The sequence below is a fragment of the Sorex fumeus genome, unplaced genomic scaffold (genome assembly GCF_029834395.1).
Source record: "Sorex fumeus unplaced genomic scaffold, SorFum_2.1 ptg000035l, whole genome shotgun sequence".
Lineage (NCBI taxonomy): Eukaryota > Metazoa > Chordata > Mammalia > Eulipotyphla > Soricidae > Sorex > Sorex fumeus.
The window spans coordinates 28,782,765-28,797,330 of record NW_026606092.1 but is presented as its reverse complement, the minus strand read 5'-3'; the positions used below and the strand labels follow the sequence as shown (position 1 = coordinate 28,797,330).

General features: G+C 41.4%; 1 protein-coding gene across 1 annotated transcript in view; it reads left to right on the top strand.

Annotated features, from left to right (window-relative positions):
* THSD7B (thrombospondin type 1 domain containing 7B) overlaps positions 1 to 14,566 on the top strand; it is a 975,852-nt gene that overhangs the window by 848,989 nt on the left and 112,297 nt on the right. The gene's annotated exons all lie outside the window — the stretch shown is intronic.

Here is a 14,566-nt window from a genome sequence, read left to right as displayed (position 1 = left end):
GGTATGGTGCTGCCATCGGGTCAATCTATACCTGTGAGGCGAGTGCATCAGCAGCCTGATGGTGCCTTCAGTCTTCCAGATACCCCCAAATTGCTGCTGTGACTTTGGCCAGACCCCAAAAACTTGTGGCAAAGTTTACCAAGAAAGTAAACTGCTAAAAGTTAGGTATGTGGAAAACATACCCACAAACCACCTCGGTCTCAGCTATATAATTGGAGGCAGACCTCTCTGGTTCCTGATCAAACTGCTTAACAGCCATGATCCCAGAGACTCAGAAACAAATCTCGAAACCCAGCGGCTTTTGGCAGAAATGCATTTGGACTACGCAGTAGGTTACTCTCGCCAGGCCACCCCAGGGGGAAAGGGTGCTGTCCCTCCACCTGCTCTCTATTGGCGGCTCAGTGACTGCCATCCGCCAGAGGCCATTGCAGTCAGGTTTGGGCCCATAGTGGCGAGACACATGGGGCCTCATGGGATGGGGGTGGAACTAGCCCTTTCTTCCCCATCCCAATGAGACCCCTAATCGCAGCCTATGAACAGCCTCTCTGGCTCCTAATCAAGCTGTTTAATGGCCATGATCCAGAGACTCAGAAACAAATCTCAAAACCCAGCAGCTTTTGGCAGAAATGCGTCTGGTCCCCCGCAGTAGGTTACCAGCGCTGGGACAACCCATGTGGGAATAGGTCTCATGTTTTGGCCTCTTCCCCCTGACGGCCCAGTGGCCACCATCCTCCAGAGGCCATTGCACAGTCAGGTTTGGGTTCACAGTGGTGAGACACACAGGGCCTCACGGGATGGAGGTAGAGCTGGCCCTTTCCTCCCCACCCCAATGAGAGCCCAAGTCATCACCCACGAACAGTCTCTCTGGCTCCTGATCAAGCTGCTTAATGGCCATCATCCAAGACATTCAGAAACAAATCTCAGAACCCAGTGGCTTTTGGCAAAAATGCATCCGGACCACACAGTAGGTTACGGTTGCTGAGCCACCCCAGGGGGTAAAGGGTGTTGTCCCTCCGACTGGTTCCCCTAGGCAGCTTGGTGGGCGCCATCCTCCAGAGGTCACTTGCCAGTCATGTTTGGATCCTCAGTGATGAGACACATGGGGCTTCACAGGATGGGGGTGGAGCTGGCCCTTCCCTCCCCGTCCCAACAATACCCTGAGTCTCCGCCCATGAATGGCCTTTTTAGATCCTGATCAAGTTGCTTAATGACCATGATCCCAGAGACTCAGGAACAAATCTTGGAACCCAGAAGGCTTTGCAAAAATCCCTCCAGATTTAAGTGTTAAAATTTCGAAATTTCTAAATCTCATGGCCACTACTGCAGCCACTCGACATCATATGTTATTCTTAACCAGCAAGAGAAAACAAATTGTCTACTGTTGCCTTTTCAGCAGATCTGAGTGTTGGTGTAAAATCTCAAATAATAATGGTGGATTTGGTATCAAAATATTGAATGTGATCAAAGTAGAGAGAAAGTAATGTGGAAATCATCTGCCCCACAGGTAGAGGGAGGGTGTGGGATGGAGGTATACTGAGGTTTCTGGTGGTGGAAAATGGGCACTGGTGAAGGTATAGGTGTTTCATTGTATGAGCGAGAACTAAACCCAAAAGCTTTGTAACTGCTCTCATGGTGATTCAATAAATAAAATTATAAAAAAATGAAAAAAAAGTAAGGTGGAATTTATGCCCAATTCAATCAACTAACCAGTGGCTGAATAAAGAGCAGTAATCCTATATTTAAAAAAAAAGTATAAACCATTTGCCTTTGTTCTTTTTTGGGAAAAAATATCCTAGAAACAAAACAGGAATATGACAAAAATAAATACTTTCTCATTAGAATGATTCAACTTAATATTCTCAAAGATAATTTTTGTTTATGTTTTATACTGTCTCAAAACTATTTTAAAATGAGGTAAAAAAGGCCCTCCCATTGATCATTGATTTGCTCGAGTGGGCCCAGTAACGTCTCCATTGGAGACTTTGTTGTTACTGTGTCTGGCATATCCAATACTCTCGGTAGCTTGCCGGGCTCTCCGATTAAAATGAGGTGGAGCAGAGAAATTGTACCAAGAGTAAGGTGCTTTCATTGCTTATTGCCAAACCAAATTCAATCACTGACACCACATATGGCCCCTCAGGAACTCCCAGGACTGGACCCTAAGCAGTGCCATGAGTAAACCTTGAAAACAGCTATGTCACAAAGCCATAAAAAATCAAAAACAACATGTTAAATGGAAATACATACTATGAGCAGAATAGTTTAGTATAATTCAAATTTAGTGATGATGCTAATAATTTGTAGAAAAATATATCAATCTCTCCATACAAATAGAAAATGACTTTGAAATCAGTTACTATTTGATATTTTAAATTTAAATTATAGATTATAGATTATTCCTTCAAAATTGGGCGGGAGCGATAGCACAGCGGGTAGGGCGTTTGCCTTGCACGCAGCCAACATGGCCGACCCGAGTTCGATTCCTCCAACCCTCTCGGAGAGCCCGGCAAGCTACCGAGAGTCTCTCGCCCGCCTGGCAGAGCCTGGCAAGCTCCCCGTGACGTATTCGATATGCCAAACACAGTAACAACAAAGTCTCGAGCAAATCAATGAACACCGGGAGGACAGTGTCCTACTTCAAAATTATGAATTATTTTGTCATATTGATTTGTTATATTTATTTTTAAATACTTTGCATTAGTTTTTGGCATAAGACATACCAATTTGTGATCTAGAGAGATCACTAAAAGCAACCTGTAGGAATTAAATATATTCCCTTTAAAGTAATTTCTTTCATGTGTAACTTAAATATAATGCAAGTTAAATTTTATGAAGTGTTTTTTGTGTGAAAAGCACATATAAGAAATATTCCACTTAGTTTTTGCACCACTCCTACTCAATATGTATTAATATCAGTATCAGTATCAGTATAGTACAGTATAGTACAGTATCAGGCCCAGTATAGTACAGATAAAAAACAAACAAACAAAAAAACAAAAAAAATCCTTCTAAACCTATTCTTGGAATTACTTGTTTTCAGAAAGTTCTAGACAGTAAATGGTGGGGCTAGAAATGAATATTATTATATCAGATAGTGCTAGAGCTTTGCTCCAAGCATCCTTGACATTTTTAACTTGAAAAAAAAATCAAGCTATATGTACATTTACTACCTACACACATTTATTGGTTGGGGAAGAGAATTGCTCACTTCTGTCTATGTCAAGGGCTCTTTGCTCAGGGGTCATTCCTGATGGTTCTTAGGGTACCATATGAGGGACTAGGGACCTGGGTGTAGGCTATGTGCAAGGTAAATGCTTATGCTTTTACTACTTCTCTGACCCCTCATTACTTTTCTATAAGATGCAGCATTCATTTTAAGAGAACAAACAAGTTACTTTAGGGTTTTTTTTTTTTACCATGATTGAGCATATACAGTCACACTTTTTAAAATTTTTTTGAAGAGGGGGCATGAATTTTGGCCACAGCCATCAATACTCAGGATTTACTTTCTACTCGGTGCTCAGGAGTCACTCAAGGCATGGAACAGGGACCACATCTAGTTCTGAGAATAAAGCCTGGATTGGCTGCAGGCAGGCAAATTCATTACCCACTGTATTATCTCTTCAACCTTGTGCATTCACAATTTAGAAAGTGGTAGAATGTGCTCTTCATTACTCAACTTACAGAGAACTTGTGATCTTGAAGAAGTTAAAAACAGGGCTATGTTCTTCATTTTCATCTAATTAGCTCAGAGACGAATCTATTATGCTGTGTTAACTTTGCAATAGAAATACTATCCTACTAATTGAAGGAATACAATCCCTGATCTTGAGCATATTCTATGAGCATTTTCTACAATTGCCATGTGGTCTGACATCCTTTGCTAGCTTCACTGTCATTGTCACTGTCCTCCTGTTGTTCATCGATTTGCTCGAAAGGGCCAAGTAACATCTCCATTGGAGACTTTGTTGTTACTGTGTTTGGCATATCGAATACATCACGGGTAGCTTACCAGGCTCTGCCGTGTAGATGAGATACTCTTGGTAGCTTGCTGGGCTCTCCGAGAGGGGCGGAGGAATCGAACTCAGGTCGGCCATATTGGCTGCGTGCAAGGCAAACGCCCTACCCACTGTGCTATAGCTCCAGCACCCCCCAGCTAGCTTCACATATTCCTAAAAGGCAATTGTCTTTAAAGTTTGTTTTTCATAACACAATCACTCTATTTTTGGAGTGCTTTGAAATTAAAGAAATAAAATTTTTGAGTTTTATTTTTGGGTTATACCCAGTGCTGCTGAGGGGTTATTCCTGGATCTGTCTGTGTTCAAGATTTACTCCTGGAAGTGCTCAGGGCACCATATAGGATGCCAGGAACTTTTCTTCCTCTCTGTCTCTCTGTCTCTCTGTCTCTCTGTCTCTGTCTCTCTCTCTCTCTCTCCTTCCATAGCCATCCATTTATAGGAAATTTCGTGATTTCATTTTTTTCTAACAGCTTTATAGTATTCCATTTCATAGATATACCTTAGCTTCTTTAACCAGTCATTTGTTCTCAGGCTCCTGGGTTGTTTCCATATTCTAGCTATTGTGAACAGTGCTGTAGTGAACATACAAGTGCAAATATCATTTTTTCTGTGTGTTTTTGCACCTCGGATTCCCAGAAGTGGTATTGCTGGGTCAGACAGAAGCTCAATTGCTGTTTTTGAGGAATTTCCATATTGTTTTCCATAAAAGCTGGACCAGTTGGCATTCCCACCACCAACAAATGAGTCTCTTTCTCCCCACATCTTTGCCAGCACTTGTTGTTCTTATTCTTTATAATGTGTGTCAATCTCTTTGGTCTAAGGTAATATTTCATTGTTGTTTAGACTTGCATCTTCCTGGTGATTAGTGATGTAGAGCAATTTTTCATGTGGCTTTTGATCATTTGTATTCATCTTTGTGGAAGTTTCTGTTCATTTCTTCTCCCCTGTTTGATGGAGTTGAAGGTTTTTTCCTTACAAACTAGTAACTTTTATATTTTCAATAGTAGCTCCTTATCAGATGGGTATTATGCAAATAATTTCCCCATTTTATTGCCTGTCCCTATATCTTGATCACTTATTTTGAATTGTAGAAGCTTCTTAGTTTAATATAGTCTCAGTATTATATGTCTTAATCAGTACTTGATAGTGACCATAAGCATAGAAAAATTAGTAAGGTACAGTACCTGCCATTTTATATTTAATTATACACAATGTTTAATTATACACAATAGTGTTTAATTTGCTCTTCTATATACATTTCTGAAAAAACAATTATTATACAATTTTTTATTGCTGTGTGTTTATTCATGGATTATGAATATTGGTCATTATTTTACCAAATTTTTCTTGGGTACCCTGCAAATGGTACCAGAGTGTGACAAATGGTACCAGCTGGAATTAAATCATTTTTTTCTTTACTTTCCAGAACATTCTTTAGATATAAAGAGGTATAAATGAAATAAAACCAAAAATAAGGAAAGAAAGACCTCTGGATATAACAAGACCAAAATATATTTATTTTTATTTTATTTTATTTTATTTTTTTTTACTGATATTTTCTTTTTTTTTTATTAGTGAAAAACCATGAGGTACAGTTATAGGCTTACAAATTTTGTGCTTGGGATTCAGTTATACAATGATCAAGTCCCCATACCTCCACCAGTGCCCGTCATCCATCCCCATGGGTCCCAGCATCCCCCCCACCCTCATCCCCCCGCCCCCGTCCCATCCTGCCTCTGTGGCAGGGTATTCCCCCTTGTTCTCTCTCTCTTCTTTTGGGTACTGTGTTTTGCAAGAGAGGCTTTGAGTGGCAATCATGTTTGGTCTATCGACTACTTTTAGCATGCTTCTCCCACTCTGGGAGGGCCCTCACAACACCCTTAATTTGGTACTCTCTTCTCTATCTGAGCTTCCTTTTCACCTAGAGCCTGTGGCTGGCCTTCCATTCATGGAGCAAAATTCCTGGTACTAATCTCAGCCATTCCTGTGTGTCACTCTCCCTTTTTGTTGCTTTATGTTCCCCAGATGAATGCAATCTTTCTGTGTCTATCCCGCTCTTTCTGACTCATTTCGCTTAACATGATACTTTCCATGTAGTACCACTTGTATGTAAATTTCATAACTTCATCTTTTCTAACAGCTACATAGTACTCCATTGTGTAAATGTACCAAAGTTTCTTTAACCAGTCATCTGTTCTTGGGCACTCAGGTTTTTTCCAGATTCTGGCTATTGTAAAGAGTGCTGCAATGAACAAACAATTACAGATGTCACTTCGACTATACCTTTTTGCCTCTCTGGGATATATTCCCAGGAGTGCTATAGCTGGGTCAAATGGCAGATCAAATTCTAATTTTTTGAGAGTCGTCCATACTGTTTTCCAAAAGGGTTGGACCAGCCGGCATTCCCACCAGCAGTGAAGGAGGGTCCCTTTCTCGCCACATCCGCGCCAGCACCGGTTGCTTTTGTTCTTGTGGATGTGGGCCAGTCTCTGTGGTGTGAAATGATATCTCATTGTGGTTTTGATCTGCATCTCTCTGATGATTAGTGATGTAGAGCATTTTCTCATGTGCCTTTTTGCCATTCGAATTTCTTCTTTGCGAAAGTTTCTGTTCATTTCCTCACCCCATTTTTTGATGGGGTTGGGTGATTTCTTCTTGTGGAGTTTAACCAGTACCTTGTATATCCTTGATATCAACCCCTTGTCGGATGTGTACTTGGTGAATATCCTTTCCCATTCTGTAGGCTGTCTTTGTATTTTGGTCACTGTTTCTTTTGAGGTGCAGAAGCTTCTTAGTTTAAGATAGTCCCATTTGTCTATCTCTGTTTTCACTTGCTCGGCCAGTGGCATGACATCTTTGAAGATACCATTAGCTTCAATATCATGGAGAGTTTTGCCGACTTTGTCTTCAATAAACATTATGGATTCTGGTCTGATGTTGAGGTCATAAATCCATTTTGATCTTACTTTTGTGCATGGTGTTAGGCAGAGATCTGAGCCCACTTTTTTGCATGTAGCCGTCTAATTTTGCCAGCACAGTTTGTTGAAGAGGCTTTCCCTGCTCCATTTCACTTTTCTTGCCCCCTTATCAAAAATTAGATGATTATATGTTTGGGAGGAAATGTCAGTATATTCAACTCTGTTCCATTGGTCTGCAGCTCTGCTTTTGTTCCAGTACCATGCTGTTTTAATTATTACTGCCTTGTAGTAGAGTTTGAAGTTAGGGAGGTTGATTCCTCCCATTTTCTTTTTCCCAAGAATTGCTTTAGCTATTCGTGGGGGCTTATTGTTCCATATAAATTTCAGGAGTGTTTGCTCCATTTCTTTGAAGAATGTCATGGGTATCCTTATAGGGATTGCATTGAATTTGTACAGTGCTTTGGGAAGTATTGCCATTTTGATGATGTTGATTCTCCCCATCCATGAACAGGGGATATTTTTCCATTTCCTCGTGTCCTCTTTTATTTCCTGAAGTAGCGTTTTGTAGTTTTCCTTGTACAGGTCCTTTACTTCCTTAGTTAAGCTGATTCCTAGATACTTGATTTTCTGGGGCACAATTGTGAATGGGATTGTTTTCTTGATGTCACTTGCTTCTCTTTCACTATTTGCGTATAGGAATGCCATGGATTTTTGGGTATTGATTTTATAGCCTGCCACTTTACTATACAAGCCTATTGTTTCTAGGAGTTTCTTGGTAGAGGTTTTAGGGTTCTCTAAGTATAGTATCATGTCATCTGCGAATAGTGAGAGCTTAATTTCTTCTTTCCCTATCTGGATGCCCTTAATATCTTTTTCTTGCCTAATCGCTATTGCAAGTACTTCCAGTACTATATTGAACAGTAGTGGAGAGAGTGGGCATCCTTGTCTCGTCCCTGACCTTAGGGGGAAGGGTCTCAGTTTTTCCCCATTGAGGATGATGTTTGCTGTAGGTTTGTGGTAGATGGCTTTAACTATATTGAGGAAAGTCCCCTCTATCCCCATTTTGGCAAGGGTTTTCATCATGAATGGGTGCTGGATCTTGTCAAAAGCTTTCTCTGCGTCTATGGATATGATCATATGATTTTTATCTTTTCTTTTGTTGATATGATGGATTATGTTGATTGATTTCCGAATGTTGAACCATCCTTGCATCCCTTGGATGAATCCCACTTGGTCATGATGTATGATCTTTTTGATGAGTTGTTGTATTCTATTGGCTAGTATTTTGTTGAGAATCTTCGCATCTGTGTTCATCAGGGATATTGGCCTGTAGTTTTCTATTCTTGTGGTGTCTTTGTTTCCTTTTGGTATTAGAGAGATATGGGCTTCATAGAAGCTGTTTGGGAGAGTTTCTGTTTTTTCAATTTCCTGGAAAAGCTTGAGAAGAATTGGCAATAGGTCCTCTTTAAATGTTTGGAAAAATTCGCTAGTAAATCCGTCTGGGCCTGGGCTTTTGTTTTTGGGAAGACTTTTGATTACAGTTTCAATTTCCTTGATGTGAATGGGTCTATTCAGGTACTCTATATCTTCTTGATTCAGCTTTGGGAGATGGTAGAGATCCAGGAATTTATCCATTTCTTCTAGGTTCTCGTGTTTCGTGGCATAGAGACTTTCAAAGTAGTCTCTGATGATCTCTTGAATTTCTTTAGTTTCTGTTGTGATATCCCCATTCTTATTTCTGATTCGATTTATTAGGGTTCTCTCTCTCTGTTTCTTTGTGAGTGTTGCTAGTGGTTTATCTATCTTATTTATTTTCTCGAAGAACCAGCTCTTGGTTTCATTGATCTTTCGGATTGTTTCTTTGTTTTCCATGTCGTTGATTTCTGCTCTAAGTTTTATGATCTCTTTCCTTCTGCCTGATTTAGGCTCTTTCTGTTGATCCTTTTCTAAGGTCTTGAGCTGTGAGGTCAAATTGTTTATGTGCATCGTTTCTATCGACTTAAGATAGGCTTGCAGAGCTATAAATTTTCCCCTTAATACAGCTTTCGCTGCATCCCATAAGTTCTGGTAGTTTCTGTCTTCATTCTCATTTGTTTCCAGGTATCTTTTGATTTCATCCTTGACTTCGTTCCTGACCCACTCATTGTTCAGCATCGAGTTGTTTAATTTCCAGGTGTTTGATTTGGTTCTCCGTGTCTGTGTGTGATTCACTTCTATCCTCAGTGCATCATGGTCTGAAAAGATGGCTGATACTATTTCTATCTTCTTGATTCTGTTGAGGTATGTTTTGTGTCCTAGCACATGGTCTATTTTGGAAAATGTTCCGTGCGCACTGGAGAAGAATGTGTATTCTCTCTTTTTGGGGTGTAAAGCCCTGTATAAGTCCATAAGCCCTTTCTCTTCTATTACTTCTTTCAAAGCCAATAATTCCTTGCTGGGTTTTGTTCGTGTTGATCTATCCAGAGGTGATAAGGCGATGTTGAAGTCTCCAAGTACTATTGTGTTGGTAGTGATGTCCTCCTTAAAATCTGTTAGCAGTTGTTTTAAATATTTAGCTGTTCCCTCATTAGGTGCGTATACATTTAAGAGTGTGATTTCTTCCTGTTGTACGTATCCCTTGATGAAGAGAAAATAGCCTTCACTGTCCATTCTAATCTTTTTCAAGGTGAAATTAATGTTGTCAGATACTAGTATGGCCACCCCAGCTTTTTTGAGGGAGTTGTTTGCTTGCAGGATTGTATTCCATCCTTTGACTTTGAGTCTGTGTTTGCTCTGGCTGTTGAGGTGAGTTTCTTGTAGGCAGCAGAATGTTGGGTTCTGTCTCTGTATCCATTTTGCCACTCTGTGTCTCTTAACTGGTGAATTTAGACCGTTGACATTGAGAGAGAGAATGGTTATGGGGTTTTGTGTCATGTTTCTGTGCGGGTGTGTTGTGGTTGTAGGGTTTGTCTTTTCTTATAGTAGCCCCTTTAGGCCTTGCTTTAGGTTTGGTTTTGAGTCTATGAAGTTCCTGAGCTGCTGTTTATCTATAAAATAATGTACTGTTCCTTCGATTTTGAGGGAGAGTTTAGCCGGGTAGAGTATTCTTGGGGAAGCATTCATTTCCATGAGTTTTTTGACTATATCTCGCCACTGCCTTCGGGCTTGTAGGGTTTCCTCTGATAGGTCTGCTGTGAATCTAAGGGATGCTCCTTTGTATGTGATTTCCTTCTTTGCTCTTGCTGCTTGCAGTATTGTGTCTCTATCGGCAGTATCGATCATTCTAAGTATGATATGTCTTGGAGTGTTTTTGTTGGGGTCTCTTTTAGCTGGCACCCTTTGGGCTCCTTGAACCTGAATGGCTGCATTGTGCAGCTCTGGGAAGTTTTCAGCAATGATTTGTTTGACGGTGTTTTTTTCATTGGGATTGTTTCCCTGAGGTTCAGGTAGTCCCATGATTCTAATATTGTTCCTCTTGGAGTCATCTGCTAGGACTCTGATTCTCTGTAGAGCCATTTTGAGGTCCCTTGCCAGTGTTTGTTGTTGCGTGTTGGCTTGTTGCAGCTGATCTTCCAGGTCACTGATTCTCTCTTCAGCTGCGGTCATTCTATTTTTAAGAGAAGAAACTGAGTTTCTCATTTCATCTATGGAATCTTTTAATCGTGACATTTCTGCCCTCATTTCTTCTCGTAGTTTGTCGATTTTTTCTGTGGTGTTACTGGCTGTCTGTCTGACTGTTTCATTGAGTTGATTGAACATCTTGATGACTTCGTACCTGAATTCTATGTCAGAGAGGTCCCTTAGGTGAGCTGTATTGACAGAATGGTCTAGATTGTTTTCGTTGTTCTCCCCTTGTGTTGGAGATTTTCTTTGTTTCTTCATATTGCTGAGTAGGTTGGGTTACTAGATTCCTTGGGTACTAGGTTCCTTAGTGTGGGAAAACAACCTGCGGCCGCGTTAGCGGCCTCCCGCTGGAAATTAAGCCACGCCCACTTTTGAGGCCACGCCCACTTTGAGGAGGCCACGCCTCTACAGAATCCTGGGTTTGGGATGAGATGGGCGCCGCCGTCAGGTCAGGAGTGAAGAGGGCAGGGCAGACGCTCAAAACTGCTTCTCTTCAGGCATCATGGGGGACACCTGGGGTCCTGCAGGGAAAGATGGAGGTCCCAGGGTCGCGAGCCGGCAGCTGTTCTGACCTGGAATTAAGATGAGATGGGCGCCGCCTCAGGTCAGGAGTGAAGAGGGCAGGGCAGACGCTCAAAACTGCTTCTCTTCAGGCATCACGGGGGACACCTGGGGTCCTGCAGGGAAAGATGGAGGTCCCAGGGTCGCGAGCCGGCAGCTGTTCTGACCTGGAATTAAGATGAGATGGGCGCCGCCTCAGGTCAGGAGTCCAAAATATATTTATTTTTAGATATTCATAAAATATCCTAAAATATATGTTGTAATTTAGCTATAAAACTATATTTAATGTTAAATAAGGTTAATATATTTAAACAATGTGAATTAAATGGATGTATCTGTTTATTTTTTTTAAATATTGTGGGGTAAACATATTTACTAGTTAACTAAAAGTAATTTAGAAAATAAATTAACATATTAAGATTATTTCTGAATTTCTAGTATGTCCTTCACAGAGAGAGTGAACATGTAAGTGATCTCATCATGCAATGAAGGTGCCCACAGTTGCACTCAGTGGCATCAAAAATGACTGCTATGAAAGCATAGCAAAGAACTTGACCGCTAACAGTATTTATTAGTTTATAAAGTGTTCACGAATAAAATGGTAGGTACTGTATATAATTACAAAGGAATATTTTCTAACTTCTTTGCCAAAGATTTTTTTCAATAGTACACACAAACTTAGTCACGAGCATTGATTCATTCGAATGCGTAACAACCCGAATCGGACGATTACACTTGAATAAATGTGGCTCACTACCGGCAGTTTCTATCTTTGTTGTCTATGCACCAACATCCAGTTATGGTGAAAGAGAAACTGAGAAATTCTACATGGAGCTGGAGAAGTTCTATAAAGAAGATCACACCTTCTACAAGATCATTGTCGGTGATTTTAATGCCAAGATAGGACCAAGAAGATCAGTCGATGAACTCCACATCGGAACCCATGGCCTGGAATGGAACGAACAGGGTGACAGACTGTCTGAGTTCATCATGTCAACCAAAACCTTCCATGGTAACTCACAATTCCAAAAGGCTGAATCTAAACGTTGGACATGGGACTCTCCCGGTGGACGGTTCCACAATGAAATAGACCACATCATATTCAATCGGCGGTTTTGCCTAACCGATGTTGCTGTTGTCCCAAAATTCCAAACGGGATCAGACCACCGTCTTCTTCGTGCAAAATTCTACCTCACAGAACGAGGAGAAAAGAATGCAAGGTTTAAGAAGAGGACTCCCAGAACAACCACCAACTGGGAGCTCTTTGGCTCTATTGCGGCAACAGGGGAAGATGCCGTCATTGACAACATTGATGAGGAATACGATCGAATGATTCAGCACCTCCATGATTGTGCAAGGAATGCCAAGAGAGAGATAACCACAAAAAACTGTCTTTCTTCGAACACTCTTGAATTTATTCGCCAACGTGGCTTGGCACATGCCTCAGGCAACCACAAGCGAACATCCGAACTGGCAAAACAGTGCAGAGAAGCCATCAAGGATGACCTCAAAAACAGGAGAGCAGCAGTACTGGTAGATGCGGCAGAAGCTGGGAAAAACATTCGTAATGCCCGCCTGTCCTTCACCAACTACAAAACCAAGATGACTGCCCTCCAACATCATGATGGATCTATCACATCTTCCAGAAGGGCAATGGAGAAGATTATTCATGACTTCTACTCAGATCTCTTTAATAGCCACATCCACTTGCCCACATACCACATACCACATGATGGATATGTTGTTCCCAATGTTCTCCCTTCCGAAATCCAACATGCCATCTCGTCGGTAAAGAGACAAAGAGCACCTGGCCCAGACAAGATCAGACCTGAACACCTGAAGAACTTACCATCAGTACTCATCAATACATTGGCTCGACTCTTCACACGCTACCTGTCTGAATGCAAGGTTCCATCCCAATGGAAAACCAGCAGGACTGTACTACTATACAAGAAAGGAGACATCCACGACATTGGCAACTATCGCCCAATCTGCCTATTGTCTGTCATCTACAAACTACTCACTCGAGTCATCCTGAATAGGATTAGCAGAACACTAGATGAAGGCCAACCATGTGATCAAGCTGGATTCCGAAAAGGATTCAGTACCATCGACCATATCCACACAATAACCAAGCTCATTGAGGTATCTCGGGAGTTCAAGATGCCGCTCTGTCTAACGTTCATTGATTTAAAGAAGGCCTTTGATTCTGTTGAGACGGAAGCAGTCATGGAAGCCCTAGCCAATCAGGGCGTACAAACTCAATACATCAGGATCCTTCGTGAGCTCTATTGCGGATTCACTACCAAGATCTCACCATTCTACAAAGAAGTAATCATCCATATCAAGAGAGGGGTTCGGCAGGGTGATACCATTTCACCAAAACTCTTCAGTGCCACCCTCGAGAACATCATGCGACGACTAGAATGGGAAAACATGGGAGTGAAGATAGATGGTCGGCAACTACACCACCTCCGCTTTGCTGATGACATCATTCTAATAACACCAAACATCAGCCAAGTGGCACAAATGCTGAACGACTTTGACCGTGAATGTGGAAAGGTCGGACTACAGCTGAATCTTACGAAGACAATGTTTATGAGAAACAGCCTTGTTCCTGACACTCCATTCGCTCTCAACGGAACCACCATCTCCGAATGCAACAGTTATTTATACCTAGGTCGAGAAATCAACATGATGAATGACCTGGCACCTGAGTTGCGCAGGAGGAAGAAAGCGGCTTGGAATGCCTTCAAGAGCATTGAAGAAATAACTAAAAGGACAAAGAAACTCCAGCTACGAGCACATCTCTTTTATTCCACTATTCTTCCTGCATTAACATATGCCTCAGAGACCTGGACCCTATGAAAACAGGATGAGAAAGCTATTCGGGTCTCTCTCTCAAAGAGGAATCGAAAGAACTATGCTTGGAATATCACAATTCACTCAAATGAGAGATAGAATCCGGAGTTCTGATCTTCGTCAACGCTCAAGAATCAGGGACGCTGTCTCATTTGCCAAGACATCAAAAATCAGATGGGCTGGACACGTAATGAGGTTTACAGACAACCGCTGGACTAGAGCCATTACTGATTGGATTCCACGGGACATCAAAAGATCACGTGGACGCCCACCTATAAGATGGTCAGATTTCTTCGTCAAGACCCTAAATGATCGGTTTGAGGCTCTGCATGTTCCTAGAACGAACAGATACCATTGGGCTACGCTAGCACGCAACCGGGATGAATGGAGACATTACTGGCACCCACTCGAATAAATCGATGAATAACGGGGATTAAGTGATTAAGTGATTAAGTGACACACAAGAATCATCTGGAAAGTGTAATAGTATGCAGCTTCTCTGCTTTACCCAATAAATTCTGATTCAAGATTCCAGGATTAAGCAAATTCCATGCATTTGCTCTTCTAGTACCCAGGTTATATTTATTTTGCTGTTTTCAAGGA